This window comes from Tursiops truncatus, chromosome 2 (assembly GCF_011762595.2).
Source record: "Tursiops truncatus isolate mTurTru1 chromosome 2, mTurTru1.mat.Y, whole genome shotgun sequence".
Classification (NCBI taxonomy): Eukaryota; Metazoa; Chordata; class Mammalia; order Artiodactyla; family Delphinidae; genus Tursiops; species Tursiops truncatus.
This window is the reverse complement of record NC_047035.1, coordinates 145,055,382-145,080,224: the sequence shown is the minus strand read 5'-3', so window position 1 is coordinate 145,080,224 and position 24,843 is coordinate 145,055,382. Positions and strand designations below refer to the sequence as shown.

At 48.5% G+C, this 24,843-nt stretch overlaps 1 protein-coding gene and 1 pseudogene across 1 annotated transcript in view; both read right to left on the bottom strand.

Moving 5' to 3' along the window:
- The window catches only part of APBA2 (amyloid beta precursor protein binding family A member 2), a 189,666-nt gene that overhangs the window by 153,615 nt on the left and 11,208 nt on the right, over window positions 1–24,843 (bottom strand). The window contains exon 2 of the mRNA XM_033852266.2: window positions 3,690–3,805. The gene's annotated coding sequence lies outside the window, so the exon portion shown is untranslated. The remainder of the gene's footprint in view (window positions 1–3,689; window positions 3,806–24,843) is intronic.
- On the bottom strand, window positions 21,285–21,555 carry LOC117311151 (NADH dehydrogenase [ubiquinone] 1 alpha subcomplex subunit 1 pseudogene; annotated as a pseudogene).

Sequence of the window (24,843 nt, the reverse complement as noted above, 5' to 3'; positions counted from 1 at the left end):
AAAGAAATATTAAAAGATTCTTCTTCAAATGGAAGGAAAACTATATACTTTGGAAACCTGAATCTATATGAAGAAAGAGTGTGTGAGGAGGAATAAATGAAGGTAAAATAAAATCTTATACTTTTCTTACTCTTATTTGATCTAAAAGATGACTGTTTATTTAAAACTCTAATAGTAACAATGTATTGTGATGATTCTAGCTTATGGGTAAGGGAAATGAATGACAGCAGTGTCCCAACGGACGGGAAGGAAGAACTGGGAATAGTCTGTTTTAAGGTACTTGCACTAAATCTGAAGAAGTATTGTGTTATTTGAAGGTGGACTTTAGATTACTTAAAAATGTATATTGTAAACTCTGAGTCAAACAATAAAAAATTTTCAAAGAATTAAAAATGATAAGCTAAGAGAAATATAATTGATTCCTATAAAATGGTCAATGAAAACCAGAGAAGTGAGAAAAGGAAGTGGCAAGAACAGAAGACAGTGAATGAAAAGTTTGCTATCCACTTATATGTGGAATCTAAAAAATGGTACAAATGAACTTATTTACAAAACAGAAATAGAGTCACAGATGCAGAAAACAAACTTATGGTTACCAAGGGGGAAGTGGGGGGAGGGATAAATTGGGAGATTGGAATTGACACACTACTATATACAACTAATAAGAAGCTACTGTATAGCACAGGGAACTCTACTCAATACTCTGTAATGACCTACATGGGAATAGAATCTAAAAAAGAGTGGATATATGCATATGTATAATTGATTCACTTTGCTGTACAGCAGAAACTAACACAACATTGTAAATCAACTATACTCCGATAAAAATTAATTTAAAAAAAGAAAAGTTTGACATCAATCTAAATACATCAATAATCATTTAAAATGTAAATGGTCTAAATGCACCAATTAAAAGACAGAGTTTGTCAGAGTGGATAAAAACACAAGACCCAACTGCATGCTGTCTACAAGAAACCCATTTAAAACATAAAGACACTTTTAGGTTGAAAGTAAAGGTATGGAGAAAGATATACCGTGTTAATTCCAAAAGAAAACTGTAGTACCAACAGATGAACCTATTTGCAGGGCAGGAATAGAGACGCAGACGTAGAGAATGGACATGTGGACACAGTGGGGGAAGGGGAGGGTGGGATGAACTGGGAGATTAGGTTTGACATAAATACACTACCATGTATAAAATAGGTAGCTAGTGGGAACTTGAAGCACAGGGAGCTCAGCTCGGTGCTCTGTGATGACCTAGATGGGTGGGATGAGGGGGAAGGAGGTCCAAGAGGGAGGGGATATATGTATGCATATAGCTGATTCACTTCATTGTACAGCAGAAACTAACCTAACACTGTAAAGCAATTATACTCCAATAAAAAATAAACAAACAATAATCTCATTTCAAAATTAAAAAAAAAAAGGGGCTTCCCTGGTGGCGTAGTGGTTGAGAGTCCGCCTGCCGATGCAGAAGACGCGGGTTCGTGCCCCAGTCCGGGAAGATCCCACATGCCGCGGAGCGGCTGGGCCCGAGAGCCATGGCCACTAAGCCTGCACGTCCGGAGCCTGTGCTCCGCAATGGGAAAGGCCACAGCAGTCAGAGGCCCGCCTACCGCAAAAAAAAAAAAAAAAAGAAAGAAAAAAAGAAAACTGGGGTACCAATACTCATTTCAGACAAAGCACACTTTAGAATAAGGAAAACTGTCAGGGATAAAGAGGGGGCATTACCGCATGATACGTAATTCAATTCTCCAACAGGAGATCGCAATCATAAATGGCTATGTACCTAACAGAGCATCAAAATATATGAGGCAAAACTGATAGAACTGCAAAGAGAGAAGGACAAATCCACTATTATAATTGACAACGTTAACATCCCCTGTCAGTAACTGATAGAACAAGCCGGCAGAAAATCAGCAAGGATGGTTCACCTGGACAGCACTATCCATCACCTGGGTCTCACTGACATGCATGCAATATTCCATCCAACAGTGGCAAAATACACATTCTTCTCAAGCTTGCATGGAACAGTTACCAAGTGCCTTAGTCCGTATGGGTTGCTATAACGAAATATTAATACTACAGTGCGATACAAACAACAAAAATTTATTTCTCACAGTTCGGGAGGCTGGAAGTCCGAGATCAGGGGCCAGCCTGGTCAGATGAGGGCCCCTTTCTGGATCTCAGACTTCCTGTTGTGTCCTCACATGGCAGAAGGGGTGAGGAGCTCTGCAGGGTCCCTTTCATAATGGCACTAATCCCATTCATGAGCATGCCACCCTCATGACCTAGTCACCCTCCAAAGGCCCCACCTCCTAATACCATCACCTTGGGAGTTACAATTTCAACATATGAATTTGGGGCGGGGTTTGGGGGGGACACAAACATTCAGACCACAGCACCAAGACAGAACACATTTTGGGCCATAAAGCACACATGAACAAGTTTTTTAAAAGTTGAAATCACTCAAAGTACATTCTCAGAGGAGAATGGAATTAAACTAAAAATCAATAAAGGAAAATGGGTGAAATCCCCAAATAGCTGGAAATTAAACAACATAATTCTAAACAACGCATGGGTCAACGAGGAACTATCAAAAGAAAAGTTTTTTTAACTAAATGAAAACAAAAATACCACTTGTCAGAATTTCCACAATGTATTTAACAAAAGCAGTGCTTAGAAATATATAGCATTAAATGTATACATTAGAAAAGAAGAAAGATATCCAATCAATAACCTAAGCGTGTACCTTGGGAAATAAAATGAAGAGAAACTGAAGCCTAAAACAAGCAGAAGAAATATAATAAAAATGAGAGCATAAATCAATTAAATTGAAAACGAAGAGGAAATACAGAAAATCAATGAACCCAAAATCTGTTTTGCTGACCAGGCTAGCCAAGAAAAAGAAGACACAAACTACCAACACCAAAAGAGAGAGAGGAGTCATCAACACTGATCCCACAGAAAAAGATAATAATAGCCCATTAAAAGGATAATAATAAAGGAGTACTACAAAGAATTCCATGCCCCCAAATTTGATAATTTGGATAAAACAGACCAACTCCTTAAAAGACATGTACTAGCAAAAGTCACTCACACAAGGAGAAATAGACAAACAGAATAACTATATGTATCTTAAAAATTGAATCAATAATTAATAACTTTCCCAAAAGAAATCACCAGGCCCAGATGGTTTCTCTGCTGAATTGTACCAAACATTTAAGGAAGAAATGATACCGATTCTCTATCATCTATTTCAGAAATTAGAAGAGGAAGGAACACTTCCTAACACATTCTATGAGGCCAGCATTCCCCTAATATCACAATCTGGCCTAACAGCACCCTAGTGGGAAGCGGGCAACGGCGCCACTCAGATTGGAGCATCCCCAGCGGCAGAAGGGGACAAGGTGGGTCTGAAAGGAGAGAAGAAGGGTGACAGGAAACCACGTCTGCTCTGCGTGGCTTGTCCTCTGGGGACGCCTCAAACTCGTCTTTCTCCTCATCAATTTGTCAAAACAGAAAACGGTGAAACACGTGAGTGTAGCTGCATTGGAGCTTCTGCTGGAGAAAGATGAGGGGGGCGGGCCCAGTTGTCCCCCAGCCCCCGGGGCAGCCTGTGAGTGCAGATGCTCAGATGACCAGGCACGCAGGGCGGACAGCGTGGTGACCCCGCAGGTCCTACTCACCGGGAAGCTGCAGGCGCCTGGGGACCCTGGGCCATCCGCAGATCGGTCCTGGCCCGGCCGTCGGCTCCCCCGACGAGATGCAGACGAGATGCAGCGACGCTCGGATGCTCCAGAGACTGAAATGAAAGAGGACACAGGCTGGCGTCAGCGGGCTGAGCACACAGGCTGCTCCTGTACGAGCAGAAGGAAGTTCTCCGATGCAGTGCCGATCACAGGCTCCATAAAGCTCCCTGTGCCTGACGGCAAAGCAGCTCAGGACTCTGTGATCAGAGCTCCCGCGGTCCACAGAGCCACCCAACAGTTTGAAAATCAAAGGGTGGCAAGGTGATCATGAGTCTCCCCAAGTTTTCAGGGGAGCCCTCCCTCTACTCCCAAAGGCCAGCGGGCACTCAGGACGCAGCCACTGGCCCCGGTCTCCTGGGGATGCATTTCTCTAACCCTTTTGGAGGAAGATGCAGGAAACCCCGTGGCCTTAAGATTACAGGTTCCTTTTGCTCTGACAGGAAAGGAAGCATATTCTTCAAGGTTCTGTCCCCAACTTGTTTTCCCAAAAAAACCAAAATGCTACACAAGATAGAGCTTGGTGATGTCTGGGTTATCTTAAAATTGTGTGCGTTGCACACGGCGCAGTGGGGGTAGGAATTTTACAAAAGGCACTAAACAAAGTCTCGTCAAAGAAAGGGTGAGTGTGTGCATGTGCGGGTGTGCAGCACAAGCCAGCCCGTGTGCAAGGGCCACCGTCTGCTCCCTGACGCGTGGGGGGGCCACCCTGGCAGGGGCGGCACCTGCATCTCTGCGTACAGCTGGGCCACAGAGAGACCTTGGCTCAGACCTAGCTCTGCCCTTACAGCCTGTGAAGGCTCCGGAACCTCCTGGGGCTCCGTTTCCTCATCTCGGAGGATGCCAGGGGCGCTGAGATGTGGGGATCAGGCCCCACTCCAGCACCGGCAGCCTGGTCTCCCTGCCTGTCCAGTGAGGGCACAGACCCGCATTAACTTACAAGAGTCCTTGAGCTCTGACGTGCAGGGCTCCTGCCACGCTTCCTGCCCACAGAGCAGGCTACCTAGCTGGGGGCCTCCTAAATCCAATCACGGACCCCCTCCACCCTCCACGCAGATGACACCCGGCCCAAATCACACCGTGCCTGCCCCCACCTACAGCCAGGGACTCTAATGGGGTCTGGAAGCACGGCGCTGCACCACGCGGTGATCAGCTCTGGACCATGAGCTCCCGGGTCTGTGTTCTGCCCATCCCTGCAGCCTCACCCCCGTCACACCCCCAAGACCCAGTGCTGGCGGGGTCTCACACCTTCCAGGCCAGCGTTTCAGCCATTCCCTTTTCACGCCTCTAGAATCTTACTGACAAACTACTATTCATCCTTCAAAACCCAACTGGGAGAGGCGTCCCTGAACTCCAGCTGTAACCACAATCTTCTCAGCCTGTCTTGTCTCTGCAGTTTTCACAATCATTCCCAGCCACATCTCCTTGCTCCCTCTAGGCTCCCGGCCTGCCAAAGGCACAGCTTTCCAGAGACTTCACATGCCACTGCAGCCAGCAAGCCGAGGACATGGGCCTCAATCCCAGCCTTAAGGAAAGGGGAGGATAAATGCAAAAAGCAGCAAAGATGGGGAAGCGACTCCGAGAGACGAGGATGGAGCATCGGGTTGGGGTCAAAGGCACCAGCTACAGCGGACGGGAAGCAATGGAGCACGCCACTGAGAGCGCTGAGATCACACTGAGTGCCTGCCAGCCCCTGAAGCTGCACGCTCCCCATGCTGCAAAACCGCCTTGAACCCACCCACCCCAGCACCTGCCACGGGCTGCAAGCTGCCACGCGCAACGTGTCCCTGAGGCTAAAAATGCAGCCAGCTTCTCAGCCACGCTCCTGCTCCACAGGCCAGCCACAGTGGGTAGGGGTGGCTGCCTGGGAATCAGGGCGTCTTCGGTCAATGGTCCACCCACCCTCCGTTCAACAGCCACCAGTGGGGCCACCCCAGTGCACGTCAGGTTCAGGCCCTCGGCTCCATCTGCTGTGACGTCCGGCAGGACGCAGGTGACACAGTGCCTCCCTCCCTGTGCCCAGCCACTCACATGGTGTGCCCTGAAAAAGGTTTGCAGCAGCTCATAAATCCCCACGGTTGTGTATCAATATTGGCTCATCAGTGGTAACTAATGTACCGTACTAACACAAGATGTTAATAACAGGGGAAATTAGGGGGTATGGGGGTTACAGGCCACATGGGGACTTTCTGCTCAACTTTTCTGTAAACCTAAAACTGCTGAAATAATTATGCTTCCAAATTTTAAAAAATATGGTGGTTCGACAGATGAATGGATAAAGAAGATGTGGCACATATATACAATGGAATATTACTCAGCCATAAAAGGAAACGAAATTGAGTTATTTGTAGTGAGGTGGATGGACCTAGAGTCTGTCATACAGAGTGAAGTAAGTCAGAAAGAGAAAAACAAACATCATATGCTAACACATATATATGGAATCTAAGAAAAAAAAAAAGGTCATGAAGAACCTAGGGGTAAGACTGGAATAAAGACACAGACCTACTAGAACATGGATTTGAGGACACGGGGAGGGGGAAGGGTAAGCTGGGACAAAGTGAGAGAGTGGCATGGACATATATACACTACCAAACGTAAAATAGATAGCTAGTGGGAAGCAGCCGCATAGCACAGGGAGATCAGCTCGGTGCTATGTGACCACCTAGAGGGGTGGGATAGGGAGGGTGGGAGGGAGGGAGACGCAAGAGGGAAGGGATATGGGAACATATGTATATGTATAACTGATTCACTTTGTTATAAAGCAGAAACTAACACACCATTGTAAAGCAATTATACTCCAATAAAGACGTTAAAAAAAAACCCAAAAAACCCTTCACAGACAAAAAATCAAGCAGACAGCATTTTCATATCTTCTTTTTTGTGGAATCTAAAATATGGCACAAACGAACTTATTTATGAAACAGAAACAGACCCACAGACATAGAAAACAAACTTATGGGAATTCCCTGGTGGCGCAGTGGTTAAGAATCCGCCTGCCAATGCAGGGGACACGGGTTCGAGCCCTGGTCCAGGAAGATCCCACATGCCACGGAGCAACTAAGCCCGTGCGCCGCAACTACTGAAGCCCGTGCGCTCTGGAGCCCACAGAGCCCATGGGCCTAGAGTCCGTGCTCCGCAACCAGAGAAGCCACCACAATGAGAAGCCCATGCACCACAACGAAGAGTGGCCCCCACTCCCAGCAACTAGAGAAAGCCTGCATGCAGCAACAAAAAACCCAATGCAGCCAAAAATTAATTAATTTTTAAAAACAGAAGTAGCAATATCTGTATGCTATTTTTTTAAAAAAGAAAACAACCTTATCGTTACCAACGGGGAAAGTGGGGGAGGTATACATTAGGAGTTTGGGATTAAAAGATACAAACTATTATATATAAAATAGATAAACAACAAGGTCCTACTGTATAGCACAGGGAACTATATTCAATATCCTGTAATAAACCATAATGGAAAAGGATCTGAAAAAGAATATGTACATGTATGTATAAGTGAATCACTTTGCTGTACACCAAAAACTAACACAACATTGTAAATCAACTACACTTCAATAAAAAATTAAATTAAAAAACCAAATTAATTAATGAATGAAAATAAAGCCTACTTCCTTTCAGAAGTCGCTTGAGGAAATTTAGATTCTCCTATAAACCATGCTTGGGAGTGAGCAGCTTTCCCAGGATCTGAAACCACGAAACAGCGGGTGTGAGCGCCCCCCTGCCACCTCCCACCCTCTTTCCACCCTAACCTGCCAGACAGTGCTGCCAAAAGTGCTGGATGAAAACCACTTTCCAGCCCCTTCTCAGGAAGCCCTCTTGCATCACGAAAGGACATCTGCGGAATGGCATTAAAGCCTCAGAACACGCTGCAAGAAGCTAAGGGATTTTATGCTACAACCAGGAGAAATTTTTTTAAATATTGATAACGGCTAAAATTCTGCAAACCGAAGTCCCACGAGGTGGGGGCTGATGTCTCCTCAGCTGCAGTAAGTCCATCACCTGACCCAGCACCCTGCACACACAGGGCCCATCACCCTGCCACCCTGCCCGCCCCTCGGCGTCCCCCACAAATGGCAGGGATGTTGTCTTGGGAGGTGTGGACCCATGGGCTTTAAGCTCAGCCACTGGGCAGGTAGGCCAAGCCCGCCACGTCTGTCTGGAAGTTCTTGCCTTCTGTCCTTGCCTGTAACATAGCAAACCACGGTGCGAGGCATCCGATTTACACGGGACAAAACTCGGTGGTCCCTGCCCTGGACAGTGCGGATGTGCTCAGTACCAGAACATGATCTCCCCAGGGCATGGCAGCCCATGGCCAGGCCACCACGCAGCACGGTGCACAGTAGGTGTTCCACAAGCACTTGCTGAACGATGGATGTTATGTCTCTGAAATCTTACAAAACGCTTAATGCACATTTTATTTTTTATTTTTTTAAATATTTATTTATTTACTTTTTTATTTACTTTGGCTGCACCGGGTCTTAGTTGAGTCACATGGGATCTTCGTTGCGACATGCGGGATCTTTCAGTTGCAGCAATAAGGGCTTCTTAGTTGCGGCATGCAGACTTCTTAGTTGCAGCGTGCACGCGGGATCTAGTTCCCAGACCAGGGATCGAACCCGGGCCCCTTGCATTGGGAGCGCAGAGTCTTACCCACTGGACCACCAGGGATGTCCCTAATGCACATTTTAGAAGTAAATGCACACACAAGATACTCAAGGTACCTTCAAGCAAAAGGCCCAGGAAGCAAAGGATAAAAATCAGGTGACACTGGGGCCAGGGGCTCATCCTCTCACGACCCTGCAGCCTGGTGAGACTGTCCCATAACCGTATGAGGGCGCCCCGGTGAAACGAGGCCATCCCCACAGTCCCCAGGGAAATCTGCAGAATAAAGAGAATCAGCCTCCAGAGGGTGCCAGGCTGGATGGAGCACCCCACCCACCAGCCACCCAGCCTCCTCACCCACGCCCGCCCAAGTTAGGATCCGGCAGCTGGAACTCGGGCTTTTTATGCATCTTCACTTCCATGATGCTGTGATGCTGGGCCAGGTAGGGCAGGATGTGGGTTCTGAATGAAGCCGGGAGCCTGACCCGCTCCCTCCCAGGTTCCAAATCCCCCTGCCCCTGAGCACAGCTTTTCCATTTCAGATTTCAAAGCGCAAAGGACAGATCTTTGCATAATCCGTGCTTCCTAATCCATCGGATATTCTCAGAAATAGCAAGTCTCTTCTCTGGACCTTCCTTGAAATAGCCTGGCCCTTACATAGGATAAAATGATGCAAAGTGGCATCTCCGTGACCCAAATACGAACACTGGAAATACTTCCGGGTCTTCCAAATAGCGATAAAAACTATTTAAGACAATTTAATGCCAAGGCCATTTAATAGAATTCGAGACAGCTCAGGCAAATACACTATTAGAGGGAACAGATAACCAATGAAAAATTCAAACAGATACTACTATATAAGTAGAATTGAGGGGGAAATATCACTTCATAGCTGTAGAGGATTTCCAAAGATGATGCTCTTGAAATCTCTTTGAAAACAATATGTTCCAACTTCCCACTAATCCAAATTACTCTAGCGATGTCTGCCTTCAGCGGCTAGCAGCAAGTATGCAGCCTCATTATCTTACTTGGCATGGTGGTATCAAGGAAACTTCTATTTCCGTCTTGCCATCACTAAAGCTAACGTGAGTCTCCCATCTGCACTGGTGACAGCTCCCTTTCTGATGAGAAGCAGAAACGTGTCCAGATGGGCTCGGGGCAGCGAGCAGACTGCCCACAAAGCCACCATGGTGTGGGGTGGGCGAGGGGATCATCACAGGGGCTACCTTTTGGGTTTTTTTTTAACGGGAAACAGTTCTGAATGGCTTAAGCAGGATGTATTTTGATTTGTAAAGCTCTATTAAATTGAAGAAAGACAAAGAATCCATCCCCAGCTCCATACAGAACAAGTGAATACCATTAGCCCCTAAACTGTCAATGAATTAAACTCCTTCTCTGACCATGCAGAGCAGCCCTGGGTGTGGGCATCTTGTCTCTGCCAAGCAAGCCCGCAGGCCAACCCCTGCCACACGGCCCTACGGGAGCTACAGATGCCAGCAATGCACTATCTTATTTGTTCAGGGGAAGCAAAACGGTCCAGTGCAGGTGGCTGTGTTCTTTCTTCCCAACAAGGCCTAATTGCTGCTGTCCTCCTCTGGGATCTGGTCTCCCTGGACAGAGCGGGAAGGCAGCCAGCAGAACCTAAACCGTCCAGCTCCCTGGATCAGGCCTCAGTGCACTAACTCCTGGAAACCCAAAGATGCGCAACCCAGGCACAGAGAACTTCCTGTTTCTGAAGGTATTAATATGAAGTCAAAATTAAAATCACATATTCTTATGGTTCTTTCTTTAAAAAACACAATCAGTGCTTCTTACTGAAAAACCAGAAAATGTAGGTTATCCATTTCGTGACCCTCCCTTTTGGAAAAGAATCACTTAGATGAAAATTGGTACATTCCCTAAAAATCAACACTTATGATGCTTGAAACTCTAATATTTGAATTTTTTAATAATTTCCTATCAAGCCCATTCAATAGAATGCAAACTATCTCGAGCGGACACACTGTTAGATAAATGTGATATGAAACTAAAATTTCAAATAGACGCAGCTATATAAAAATGGCAAGAGAAAACCTGCTTCACTGCTATATAGAATTTCCAAAGATGATGTTCTGGAAACCAGCCATGGTTTTGACATCTATGAAAACAAATCACTGTGGTGCACTGGGACAAGGGCTATAAGAAAACAACCGTGGGAGAACAGAATATAGAAGAAACATTTCTCCTATTTATGCATATTGGGTTGGCCGAAAAGTTCGCTCGGTTTTTCCGTACGTTCCCGAACGAACTTTTTGGCCAATCCAATATACATATATTCTCCTATACATATAACTGAATCACTGTGCTGTATACCTGAAACTAACACAGCACTGTAAAACAACTATACTTCAACTAAAAAAATAAAATTATATTTTTTTAAAAGCCAGAACCAAAAAAAAAAAAAAACTGTTAACTGTCTTTCTCCACCGACGCGGGTGGTGTGCTGTAGAGGACTGAAGCACTGTCCAGGTGCCCTGGATTGAAACCTCCTTCACCAGCCGTCTCCACGGATGAGAAATGGCCCAACCGTCATGCCTCTGACAGAAGACATTGAAGACTGCTGTTAGGATGCAAGTCACATCTGCCCGGGCAGCTCTTTCATTTATTGCCTACCCTTAAGGTTTCAGCAGGAATTACTAGGCCAGACACTGTTAACCCACCAGTCCCTGAGCTCTTCCCATTTCCTGCCTGGCGCTACTGGACACCTTACACTGTGACTGCCATCATACCTGAGGACAGACACCTCTGACCCCATCTACCACGTAACTACACAGATCAGCCATTGGCTACCGCAAAGCCCCGAAGAAACGAGACGATTCTTTCACTCAGGCTGAATAATCCCATACTGGAGGGGCTTCCAATGAAAAGCCATATTCCCTGACCCCAACCTCCCCACGCCACTGCCAATCCTCTTCCTCAGTTCAGATTTTAATTCTTCTGGTGGCTATTTCCATCTCTCTAAATAATATTTTTACACCTCTATTTCTGGATATATTATCAACTTCAGATAAAATGTACTGACATCCTTATACGAGAGGCGACACGTAGCAGGACCTCCTGGGCTCTTGTGCCGCTGACTGTAATCACAGTAGCCATGGCAGGCGCTCCCATCCTGACGAAGGGCTCTGGGAGAAACACATCTGCCAGAGAATCTCCCACCAATTCTGGGAACAGAGGCACATCCTTTGGGTGGCCTGTGACCATGTAGCCCTCAGGATGAATACAAGCTCTTTTCTCTTTTTGAACTTGTTAAAGCCCTAGATAGGAGGTGTCATTCACTTGGCCTGTCCCTGCTGCTCTTTGGGGGTAGGGACTGGCTCCCACACCCATCTACACCCTCCAGTCTCAGCAGCAGGCCCAGGCGCCCGTGGAGACTACATGTGCGCCTGCTGAGAGCAGAAGCGAGCGAGCACCAGTGTGGTCAGCCCCCACCTGCCAACGCACAGAGGCTGTGAACCGCAGAGACCGAGGTCTCACCGCTTTGTTCTTTCTACTACACGACGTATTCTTGATGTCCAACGGATGAACGGATAAACAAAATGTGGCATGTACATACAATGGAATGTGACTCGGCCTTAAAAAAGAAGGAACCCCTAAATACATAAGGAACTCATACAACTCTGAAAAAAACAATTGTTTTCATGGGCAAAGGACCTAAACAGATTTTTCCAAAGACATACAAATAGCCACGGGCACATGAAAAGGTGCTCAACGTCACCGATCATCAGGGAAATGCCAATCAAAACCACAGTGAAGTATCACCTCACACCTGTTAGGATGGCCATCACCAAAAAGACAACAAATAACAAGCGCTGATGAGCACGTGGAGAAAAGGGAGCCCTCGTGCTCTGTTGGCGGGAATGTAAATTGGTGCAGCCACTATGGAAAACAGTATGGAGGTTCCTCAAAAAATTTTAAATACAACTACCATATGATCCAGCAATTCTGCTTCTGGGTATATATCCAAAAAAACATGAAATCACTATCTCAAAGAGGTATCTGCACTCAAATGTTCATTACAGCATTATTTACAATAGCCGAGATATGGAAGCAGGGGACTTCCCTAGTGATGCAGTGGTTAAGAATCCGCCTGCCAATGTAGGGGACACGGGTTCGAGCCCTGGTCTGAGAAGATCCCACATGCCGCGGAGCTACTAAGCCGGTGCGCCACAACTACTGAGCCTGCGCTCTAGAGCCCGCGAGCCACAACTACTAAAGCCTGTGCACCTAGAGTCCGTGCTCCGCAACAAGAGAAGCCACCGCAATGAGAAGCCCGAGCACAGCAACGAAGAGTAGCCCCCGCTCGCCGCAAAAGATATGGAAGCAATATGGGTCCATAGACAGATGAATGGATAAAGAATATATCACATATATATATACATATATGTATACACGCACACGTACACACAGTGGATTACTATATAGTATTAAAAAAAGGAGGGAATTCCCTGGCGGTCCAGTGATTAGGAATCTGCGCTTCCACTGCAGGGGACATGGGTTCGATCCCTGGTTGGGGAACTAAGATCCTGCAGGCCGCAAGGCGTGGCCAAACAAGATAGACAGATGGACAGATAGATAGATAGATAGATAGATAGATAGATAGATAAAAGAAGAAGGAAATCCTATCATTTGTGATGCTGTGGATGAACCTGGAAGGCATTATGCTAAGTGAAATAAGACAGAGACAGACAAATACACACGTGATCTCACTTAGATGTGGAATTGTGGTTTCCAGGGGCTGGGGGAGGGGGAAATGGGGAGTTTGTGTTTATGCGGACAGAGTTTCAGTTTGGGAAGATGAAAAAGTTTTGGAGGTGGATGGTGGTAATGGTTGCACCACAAAGTGACTGTACTTAATACCACTGAACTGTACACATAAAAATGATTAAAGTGGTACATTTCATGCTATGTGTATTTTACCACAATTTTAAAAACTTAAAAAAATTAAGATATCCTTGATGCCAGAAGACAGAGTGGGGGGCGCAACAGCCGTCTCATCAGCTGATGTTCCCAGATGTTTCCTCTCCCCGTGGAGGGGCCCCGGGCCTGGGGCAACCGAGAGAGAAGCCTCTGTCTAAAAAATAACTTTGGTAGGGCTTCCCTGGTGGCGCAGTGGTTGAGAGTCCGCCCGCCGATTCAGGGGACACGGGTTCATGCCCCAGTCCGGGAAGATCCCACATGCCGCAGAGCGGCTGGGCCCGTGAGCCATGGCCGCTGAGCCTGCGCATCCGGAGCCTGTGCTCCGCAATGGGAGAGGCCACAACAGTGAGAGGCCCGCGTACCGGAAAAAAAGAAAAAAATTTAAAAATTTTTTTAAAATTTTTAAAAATTAAAAATTTTAAAAAAAATAAAAAATAACTTTGGTGGAATGACTGTCAAGGAACAAGGAGCAAGACTCACTCCGGGAGGATGAGGTGGGAGACAGAGAAGATACTCCACTGCTTCTCCGAATGGTGAGGAGCCCAGAGGCCCTTCTTATCAAAATCGGGGACAGGTGCCCTTTGTACGGCACAAGCAGCTCACAGGAGGAGCCAGGCTGGGGGCTCCGGAAAATCCAGGGGCTCCAGCCTCATTCAGGAGCACCACCCCACACTCACGGGGCACCTGAGAGAGGCAGAGGTATCATTTGCAAATGCACAAGAGGATATTTTTACCAATGGTAGAGTGGATTTTTTTTTAACAAGCATTAAGATTTTTTAACAGACTTTGGAAATGAAAGGGTTCCCAGCTGTATGTGTCAAGGCGAGATCCCCTTTCTGGCACTTCCGAGGCTGCATCAGGGTTGATTCAAACAGAAAACACACCTTCTCTAGCATCTACTCCTCTGGGGAAAGGCAGACTTTATGGCTGAAAGGGTGACCGAGCTCTCCCAAGTTGAGACACTACAACAAACAGCTCAGATACTCTCTGACTCTGGAACGTTTCACGAGCCAGCTGTGGGGAGAGGCGGTGAGCAGTCGTGTCGAGGGTGGGACCCTGATCCCAGCGCTCCAATGTCAGTGAAAGCAAACAGTTTTGTTGCAGAGAATGGCCAGGCCCTGCCAGGCTCTCTGGGACCTGCACCTCCATCCCACCTGGCACCCGCCTGCCTCTGCATCCTGGCCAGCATCTCTGGCCATCACAGAAGCCCGTGAAATCCTGCTATGCCTTGCTCCCGCTGAAGGCCAAATCAAAACCACTCGGCCCAGCATACGAAATGTTTCTGGACAAAATGCAGCAAAATAAAAGCCACATAGGCCCCTCCTTCGCCCTCCCTCCCTGGGCCACGGCTGGCCCGTCCGATGATGCACACAGGTGGCCTCAGATCTGAGCCAGGATCCACCCAGGCCACCATGGGGCCAGGACTGTGAAGCAGGCTTCAGCGACACATTTTCCATTAAACGAAAGAAAAATGGGCGATGGTGAACAGTCATACGAACGAAGTGAAATGCTGTTGCAGTCCACTCACTCGAAATAAAACCCATCCCATTAGGACGACTGTAATTGCAGCCCATTCTGCTCTGGATGAGGCCGACTGTCGGAAGGTAAGCGTTTAAAATTGAAAATCAAAGAGCAGTTCCTCAGTGATTCCCAGGAAACGGGGTGCACACAAGAAGGTATTAAACCTACCCACGCAAAGACTTGTCCCCAACCCACACCAAGAATCCTAAAAGTCACCTTAACAGATTTCAAACTTTCGAGTAAAACGCAATGACATAAATAAGTCCTTAATCATACTGCACTGCTTGAGTTACCGGATTTTAATGACACTACCTCTCCAGGTCAGAGGGACCTGACAAAGCTAACCCCACCGCCATGAAAAGTCGCCTGCCTGATAAAAAGATCACTTAGAATACAAATTCCAGGGACTTCCCTGGCGGCCCAGTGGTTAGGACTCTGCGCTTTCAATGCAGGGGGCCTGGGTTCAATCCCTGGCCGGGGGAACTAAGATCCTGCAAGCCGTGTAGCATGGCCCAAAAAAAGAAAAAAACAACAACCACCATTCCAGAACCCATCCCAAACCGGAAGGAAGGACCCCAATGAAACGGAACTGCTGTCCCGCTGATCAGGGAAATACACTCTTCTCAAATAACCGAGCCCCACCCGCCCCCTGGCATCAGACCTCACTCATCCTGGTCTCCCATCCGGGGCCCTTGGACTTGGTCTCCATCTCCCGCATGCTGGGAGCCACTTCCTGTCCACGGTGGACGTCCCGTTCCTACTCTTGGCCATCCCTCTAACCAGAGGTTCTGGTGCCACAGGGAAAGAGTGGGTTTTCTTGCTAGTTGCTCCCCCACGAAATTCTGACACGGCTGGCCTGGTTCCACTTCCATCAGCTCTGAAGATGGCACAGAAAGCCCTGCTGCTTCCTCCCGCTGGGCACCCTCATGTGAGTGGAGAAAGTGAGCCTGAACGAGGCCAGAAATGGGGTGTCAGGGAACCTTAAAGGGGAAGGGGTTCCTGGAAGATGGGGCGGCAATAACCAAAACACCCCATCTGCAGCCCACAGCCCGGGGCAGGCTCCCCCAGCCCACAGGCTGCAGACCCCACCCACGAGGCCAGGGTCCTTCGACCCCACGCTCTGCGGCCAGAAGATGGCTCTCTCCTCTACAGACACGAGATCACTATTAGAAGGCAATATTTAAACACAGAGAAGGCATATCTCCATGTTAATTATGAGCTCTTTCACTGTTTGGTAATGAAATAATACGTGGAAACTCTGCATGTCAGAACACGGCATCTACGTAAAGAGGGCTCAAAACCACTCCTAAATTTCAGAATCTTCGGGTAGAAGAGACGGTCTCGCTTGTTGACAAACAGTGCTGCTGACCTGGAGGAAGGGAACCGCAGCAGAGAAGGGTGGGCCTCCCCAGCTGCCCCCTCCCCACCATTCAGAGTGGGAAGCCCTGCTCCCCACCCCCCAGGCCTCCAGCTTCTGGTTTTTAAGACTCTCAGGATTTGGGAATGAGACTGAGTAGACAAGCACTTTAAAATTCATTACCAGGAGGTTCCCACAGACTTTGCTTCCATGCATAGGAAATAGTCCATTTCTCCAAGTACTTGCCTACAAGTCCAATTTGGGGGAATTGATGTAGATTGTTCCATTTTGGGTTTTTCAATCGGAGGAAATTTAAAAATTCTTCCTTCCAGCTCAACAGAGCGAATCCACGAATCTACTGCTTCTGTGAAAGGAGGACAAAGACCCTCCTGGGGCCGCCGGATCTGGCAGCAGCTTCTCCCTGGATTCTCAGGGCAGCCAACGGCGTAGGGGGAACAGGACACCAGGCCAAGGGCCCCATGGTGGCCACCAGCCTGACTCATGCACCGGGTGGTCCCAGGTGGTTCAGGAAGAGGGCCTGGCGTCAATCCACTTGCCAAATCGCCAGGGAAATAAGGTATTTTTTAAATAAATAATGGCTTGTGAGCCCAGGGTTCAGGTTCCCGCCCATGGGGTCAGCGCCCCAGCACCCCCAGCATGGGGGTGGGGTGCTCTCAGGGAAGGGATGTCTCCCTAGAAGAAGGTTATCACACCTCAGGATCAGCCTGTGTGTCACAGGGAAGCCTCTGAAGCTCCCCGCAGGCTCCCCCATGGGTTCTTGGTTTCCCCTCAAAACCCCAAAAGCAAACCCCAGACCAGGGGCCCTAGGGAGCCTGTGTGCTGGGAGGCCCCCCAGGGTGGTCAGCTGGAATGCTATTTGCTGGACCCCTGCTCAGTGGTGCAGCATCAAAGGAGGGAGAGGGAGGGGGAGGGGAGGGGATGGAGGAGCAGGGAGGGAGGGGGAGGAGCAGGGGGAGGGAAGGGGGAGAGGGAGGGGAGGAGGAGAGAGAGAATGTTCCTGCGGAGGACAAGAGAGGGAGAGAGAAGGGAGGGCTGGGGAGAGAGGGGAGGGAGGAGGCAGAGGACAGGAAAGGAGAAGGGAGAGAAGCAAGGCAGGCCCTCCCCCTCACACAGGGTCTGTGGGCGATGGAGCCTTTCTGGAGGTCAATCTGCAGCCTTCACATTAGGTCCAGCCATTCTACTTCTGGAAATATACCATAAGGAAAGAATCATGGGGATCTGCTGAAAAAGAAAAAGGCTTCCCTGGTGGCACAGTGCTCAAGAATCCGCCTGCCAAGGCAGGGGACACTGGTTCGAGCCCTGGTCCAGGAAGATCCCACACGCCGCGGAGCAACTAAGCCCGTGCGCCACAACTACTGAGCCTGCGCTCTAGAGCCCACCAGCCACAACTACTGAGCCCACATGCCACAACTGCTGAAGCCTGCGTGCCTAGAGCCTGTGCTCCTCAACAAGAGAAGCCACGGCAATGAGAAGCCCTTGCACCGAAACAAAGAATAGCCCCCGCTCACCGCAGCTAGAGAAAGCCGGCGCGCAGCAACTAAGACTCAACACAGCCAAAAATAAATAAATAAATAAATAAATTTTAGAAAAAAGAAAAACAGAGCTACAGGGTGTTTATGACAGCATCGTTCAGGGCAGAAAAACATTCTAAACAAGCCCAATGTCCAAGCAAGGGGCATGGGTCAGTGCACGACGGACAAACTCCCATCGCTGCGGGTCGAAGAAAGAGGCCCCCGGCGCAGCAGAGGGGGAGGCGTGTGGGCAGCTGTGCACGTGCCAAGCACACAGAAGAACCCGCGTGAACAACGCCTCCCCCCACCCCCCACTGCAGGAAAAATCCAGGATGTCTAAGTTTCCTGTTTGCTGATCTCTATTTTCTAATACAATGAACTGGGAGGCTTGCGATAACTAAAGTTGTTAAAAGAAAAAGTGTTCTCTCTTGCCCAAAACTGCTTTAATACTAAACAACTGCATTAAGCCGTATGACGCTACTTATATTTGACCACTTCTGACTTAACAAAAACAGCTGTTTCATAGGGTTCAACATGATCTTGTCCTAAAATCCAGATGAGCCGTGAGACCCACAGGAATCATCTCCTCTCAGGGACTTGTGAGGGGCCGTGACTGACTGACCCTCTCAGTGCAGGTCCCCCGTTCCCCCAGGAGACACCAGCCCCACCACGCCGAGCGCCTCCCACGTGCCCAATGCCACCGTAACCCTGTGCGAGGATCATCTCATCTGTAACTCACGTCATCTTGCAAAGCGTGCGGGGGGCTTCGGCAGGCAGGCCGGGTCCAGACAAGCCCTTCCCACCCTCCATCCTTACTGTTTGGGCTCATTTACAAGACGGGGTCCTGACTGGGCTTCTCCTCCCCTGCGGGGCTCACTCCTTCCTCTGAATCCTGCACCTCCTCCAAAAATACTGGAAGTGACCATTACAAAAGTTAAAGAAGATGTAATTACCCCACACCAGGGTTCCAGCTGCCGGCTGGACCCGTTTTCCCGTGTCCCCACCAGGCCACCCTTCCTGTGGAAACACAGCTGTCCCGACCACCTACTCAGCGCTGGCCATGAAGCCTCAGTCAGCCCAGAAACACAGACGCTCAGCTCCCTTTTGCCTCCTGGCTGAACTGCCAACCGCACACACATCAGCTTTGGTCCATGATGTCGGCTGTGAGCAATGTCACCCCCTAAAAAAATGGTCACTGGTCACTCACAGAAGTGACCCAGGGCTGATCAGGGGAGGGCAGCCGTCTCACGACCTCAACACATAAGAAGGGAGCAGAAATCATGAGAGAAATGCAAAGCAAAACTACAATGAGGTATCACCTCACACAGGTCAGAATGGCCATCCCCCCAAATTTACAAACAATAAATGCTGGACAGGGTGTGGAGAAAAGGGAACCCTCCTGCACTGTTGGTGGGAATGTAAATTGATACAGCCACTATGGAGAACAGTATGGAGGTTCCTCAAAAAACTAAAAATAGAATTACCATATGATCCAGTGATCCCATTCCTGGGCATATACCCAGAGAAAACTCTGATTCGAAAAGATACATGCACCCCAATATTCACAGCAGCACTACTTACAATAGTCAAGACATGGAAACAACTTAAATGTCTGTCGACAGATGAATGGATAACGAAGACGTGGTACATATATACAAAGGAATACCATAAAAAAGAAAGGAATAATACCATTTGCAGCAACATGAATGCAACTAGAGATGATCATACTAAGCAAAATAAGTCAGAAAGACAATTACCATATGATGTCACTTATACGTGGAATCTATAACATGACACAGATGAACTTATCTATGAAACAGAAACAGACTCATGGACATAGAGAACAGACTTGTGGTTGACAAGGGGGAGGGAGCTGGGGGATGGGTGGAGTGGGAGTTTGGGATTAGCAGAGGCAAACTATTATATATGGATAAACAACAGGGTCCTACTGAACAGCACAGAGAACTATATTCAGTACCCAGTGATAAACCATAATGGAAAAGAATATAAAGAAAAGAATGTGTGTGTGTATATATATATATATATATATATATATATATATATGTGAATCACTGTGTTGTACAGCAGAAATTTTTTTTTAACATCTTTATCGGAGTATAATTGCTTTACAATGGTGTGTTAGTTTCTGCTTCATAACAAAGTGAATCAGTTATACATATACATATGTTCCCATATCTCTTCCCTCTTGCGTCTCCCTCCCTCCCACCCTCCCTATCCCACCCCTCTAGGTGGTCACAAAGCACTGAGCTGTACAGCAGAAATTAACACAACATTGTAACTCAACTATACTTCAATTTTTATTTTAAAAAAATTTTTTTTAAAAAAAAGAAGGAAGCAGAGGCCCAGGGCGCGCTTTCTGGAGTTGTCAGACAGAGGAAACCTGGGCAGGGTGCCCGCAAGCTTACCGGGGGGCTTATCTCACCTGGGGATGGCCCCCAGCACCCACACAGACTGCATCTGAGAAGCTGGTTCTTTCCAAGCACCCAGAAATCTGGGGCATTAAAAAAATCTATTCTAAATACTGGACTGAACTTTCCCTCAGGTTCCACGTGGAGAGGAAAGAAGGAAGACCAACAGGGACGACAAAGCCAAGGGTCTGGAGCTGGACAGGGGCAGGGGGACAGACAGCAAGGCTCTGAGTCCAGGTCCCACTGCCAGGAACCCCGGGGTGACGGGACTCAAACTGCCCTCCAATTTCTTTCAAAAGACATTTTTTTTCCAAATAGTTGTTGACCTACAAACAAATTGTGCAGACAGTACAGAGTTCCCATAGAATACCCTCACATCTGATTTACCCAGTCATTAAATCTTACATCCAAGTCGCACATCTGTTACAGCTAATGAACCAATATCAGTGCGTTACTGCTAACCAAGGTTACGTTCTATTGACGTTTCCCTGGTTTTAACCCAGTGTCCTTTATCTGCTCCGGGATCCCACCCATTCTATTTAAACATCCTGTCTCCTTCGGCTTCTCTTGGCTGTGACAGATTCTCAGAGTTTGGTGAAACTACGGTTTCATCTGTTCTAAGGAGTGCTGCTCAGGTATTTGATAGAACGCCCCTCTGCTGGCATTGAACTGCTGTTTTCCTTGTGATTAGATAGAAGTTTTGGGGTTTGGGCAGAAAGGCCACAGAGCTGAAGAGCCATCCCCATCACATCCCATGCAGGGGCACACCATCAAGGTGACGCATCACTGCTGGTGGACCTGGATCCCGTGGCCGAGGCGGGGTTATCAGGTTTCTCCACTGTCAAGTTCCTCTATTTCCCCTTTTCCAGGCTGTGCTCTTTGGAAGGACGTTACCAGGTACAGCCCACGCTTGAAGAGGGGGGAGTTCTGTCCCCCCTCATTTCTGTTAGTCAACACCAGCATGGACCACCTCCTGCAGACCCAAATCTCCCTTTGTGGCCACACCCCACAGAAGCCCCATTTGGCCCTTTCTTCTTCTTCTTTTTTTTTTTATTTTACTTTTTTGTTTTATTTTTATTACACACTACAAAATACACTGCATAACCTTCTAGCAGGGGTAGACAAGCATAACTGAGTTATTTTTCATCAATCAAGAAAATGCTTCCTTAATCAATGTTCTCCAAACCCTCTGACACATAGTAACGATTAACTCCAGAGATGCACCTATCTCTTTCCATCAAATTCCACTGATATGAATCATGGGCAACCCTTTTTTCCTTGCCCCCGTTAGAGCACCTGTGGATGCGTGCAGTAGCCACTCCCGGAATGAATAAGCACGTGGCCATGATGGCGATCCTGGGGAGAATCTCGAACCACATCGCGACACCGTTACCAAGGCCAAACACTTCCTTCCAAGCTCCTTAAAGGTGACCCGGCTTCAATCCCTTTCCGGTAACTGGCCCTTTCTTCTTATCTCCACTGAGGCCAACACACACAAATCAAAAGCTCCCTGAGGGTCCAATCTCCTCCGCCCCATTTCCTGTGTGCAAGAACCCAGCGTGGTGCTTTTCCCTCTGCACACGCTGAAATGTCTCCTTCTGAGCTGTCCCGATGTCCCCGGGGTGGCCAGGCTGCCAGGAGCAGCCCTCAGGCCAGCAAGAGGCGGGCAGGCCCCTGGCGGAAGTCCAGCTCCCTAGCTAACCATCCAGGGCAAAGCTGCTCCTGGCCCAGGCCCACACCCTCCTCCACCCACTGGCCACGTAAGAGGGGAGCCGGGGAGATGCACTGCAGACGGTGCGGTCAGGGAGGCTGCAGGAGGTGCAGCTGGAGGGCACTCACTGGGCTCAGCGAATTTGCGTTGCTAGACTTCTGAACCACACCACCCACAGATATGACCCCCTCCTAAAATCCCAACCACGGACAACGTACTGGGACCCCACACACTCAAGCAGAGGTGCTCTCCATATCACAAACAGCAGCCACAGGACCCTGGGGAGAGGCTGAGCAGAGCTGCAGGGCCCGCTGCTCCAGGCTGGCTCCCCACGGGCCCCGGAGGGTGGGTGCAGCGCCACCCAGGCCCCAGCCTCCGGCTGTCCAGGCACAGCCCTCAGACCCCCGTTCTGATCCTCAGACCCCCGTTCTGAAGACTCCGTGCTATCCCAGCACCAGGACTGGGCCAGGAGTCCAGCAGAGTGGAGCCAGGAGCATGCCTAGGACCACTGAGGCCGGGTGTCACCTCCCAGCCTCCCTCGCATCTCTGTGGACCACCTCAGAGGAGACCACTATGCTGTGGGTCTTGTCTATTTCAGACGGCGCAGGACACAGACCACGTGTGCGCAAGCTCGGATGCAATGACCACACGTGGGACCCAGCCCAAAGCTGGACGGCTGATGGACAGTCTCCCAGCACAACTGGAGGGGTGGGAGGGGCCGGGAAGGCTGCCAGGGGGCGCTGTGGACACAGACAGCAGGGACCTCTAGGATCTCAGTGTGATGGGCAGGGTGGCCTGGAGAGCGCCGGAATCCCCACCCAGTTTCTGGGCCGACCCAAAGGAGCTGTTCATACACACCATCTCGCTCCGTTATCTCTTCTTACAGCTCTCTGGCTTCCCACTCACCTGAAACCACAGAGCCTGTGACCCTCAAGGGCTCGGGCTGTTTGTGTCTGGTTTTCCTTAAGTGCACAGCTCTGCCCTTGTGCAGGAAGAAAAACTCTCATGGAGAGAACTTATCCATATCAATTACCTGTGTATAGATCTCAGCATCCTACTTGGGTTTATGGACTCTGATTTCATTTAGAAAATACAATGTGCATCTGAATATTAATAAGCACTTGGTGGAATGGCCACATTTAATCATCTCACATTAAATTAAATGTAATCTTGATTTTGATATTATTGTTCCAGCAGGAAAATAAGCCATGAGTCAGTCAATTGAAAGTTCTCCCTGAAGATTCCAAGATGCTGTACTGCTCTTTTTTTTTTTCTTTTTCAGTTTTTATTGAAGTTTAATATAGACACTGAAAAGTTCCTTATCATAAAGTGGAACCCACCCAGGCAAACCTCACACAGATCAAGAATGGGACATTGGGACTTCCCTGGTGGTGCAGTGGTTAAGAATCCGCCTGCCAATGCAGGGGACATGGGTTCGAGCCCTGGTCCAGGAAGCTCCCACATGCTGCGAAGCACCTAGGCCCATGCGCCACAACTACTGAGCCTGCATTCTAGAGCCCGAGAGCCACACTACTGAGCCCACGTGCCACAACTACTGAAGCCCGCGCGCCTAGAGCCCGTGCTCCGCAACAAGAGAAGCCACTGCAATGAGAAGCCCACGCACCACAACGAAGAGTAGCCCCTGGTTGCCGCAACTAGAGAAAGCCCGCGTGCAGCAACAAAGACCCAACGCAGCCAAAAATAAAATAAAATAAAATAAATTAATTAAAAAAAAAAAGGGACATTGTCTTTGCAGCAACATGGATGGACCTAGAGATTATCATACTGAGTGAAGTAAATCAAAGAAAGACAAATATCATGATATCACTTATATGTGGAATCTAAAATACAACACAAATGAACATATCTACAAAACAGAAACAGACTCACAGACATAGAGAACAGACTTGTGGTTGCCAAGGGGGAGGGAGGTGGGAGAGGGAAGGATTGAGAGTTTGGGATTAGCAGATGCAAACTATTACATATAGAATGGATAAACAACAAGGTCCTACTGTATTGCACAGGGAACTATATTCAATATCCCCGTGACAAACCATAATGGAAAATAATATGAAAAAGAATATGTATGTATAACTGAGTCACTTTGCTGAACAGCAGAAATTAAAACAACATTGTTTTAATTTACATCAATAAAATCTTAAAAAAGAACAAAAGAAATAAATGGGACATTGTCAGTTCCTCCAGAAGCCGGGTGCCCTCCTGGTGCCCCCTCTAATCACCATCTCCCAAGGGCACCCTGACTTCCCACCCCACATGGGAGAGTTGCCTGTTGCCCTTCCCATCAGTGGAGCCATGCAGTAGGGACTAGGGACTCTAGGGTTTGGGTTTTGGGTTCAACAGCACATGGCAGGACTCATCCAGGCCACTGCACACACTTGCAGTGCCTGCTGGATGGCTTCCATGTGCGATAAGCCCCAGTGTACAGAGCGGTCTACGGCTGGTGGACCTTGGGTCATCTGTAGTTTGACAACCACGCTTCTACGGATGCTCTGGTGCATGCGTCTGGAGGGCTCTGTTAGTCTCCTGTGGCCCCTGGAGCAAATCACCACAAACACGTGCCTTTCACCAACTCAAGTTCAGGAGACCGGGAACCTGAAAGCAGTTTCAGTGGCTGAAATCTAGGTGTTCGCAGGGCCCCCCTCCCTCCGGAGGCTCCAGGGGAGAATCACCTCTTCCAGTTGCCGATGCTGCCGGCATTCCCTGCCTTGTAGCCACACCACTCCGATCTCTGCCTCCGTGGTCACTGTCTTCTCCTCTGTGTCTACATTCCCTCTGCCTCTCTCTTAGAAGGACCTTTGCGGGGACTTCCCTGGTGGTCCACTGGTTAGGACTGGGCCCCGGGTTCTATCCCTGGTTGGGGAGCGCCGAAAAAAAAAAAAAAAAGGACCCTTGTGATGGCATGCAAGGCCCACCCAGATAAGCCAGGATCATCTCCTCATCTCAGTGTCCC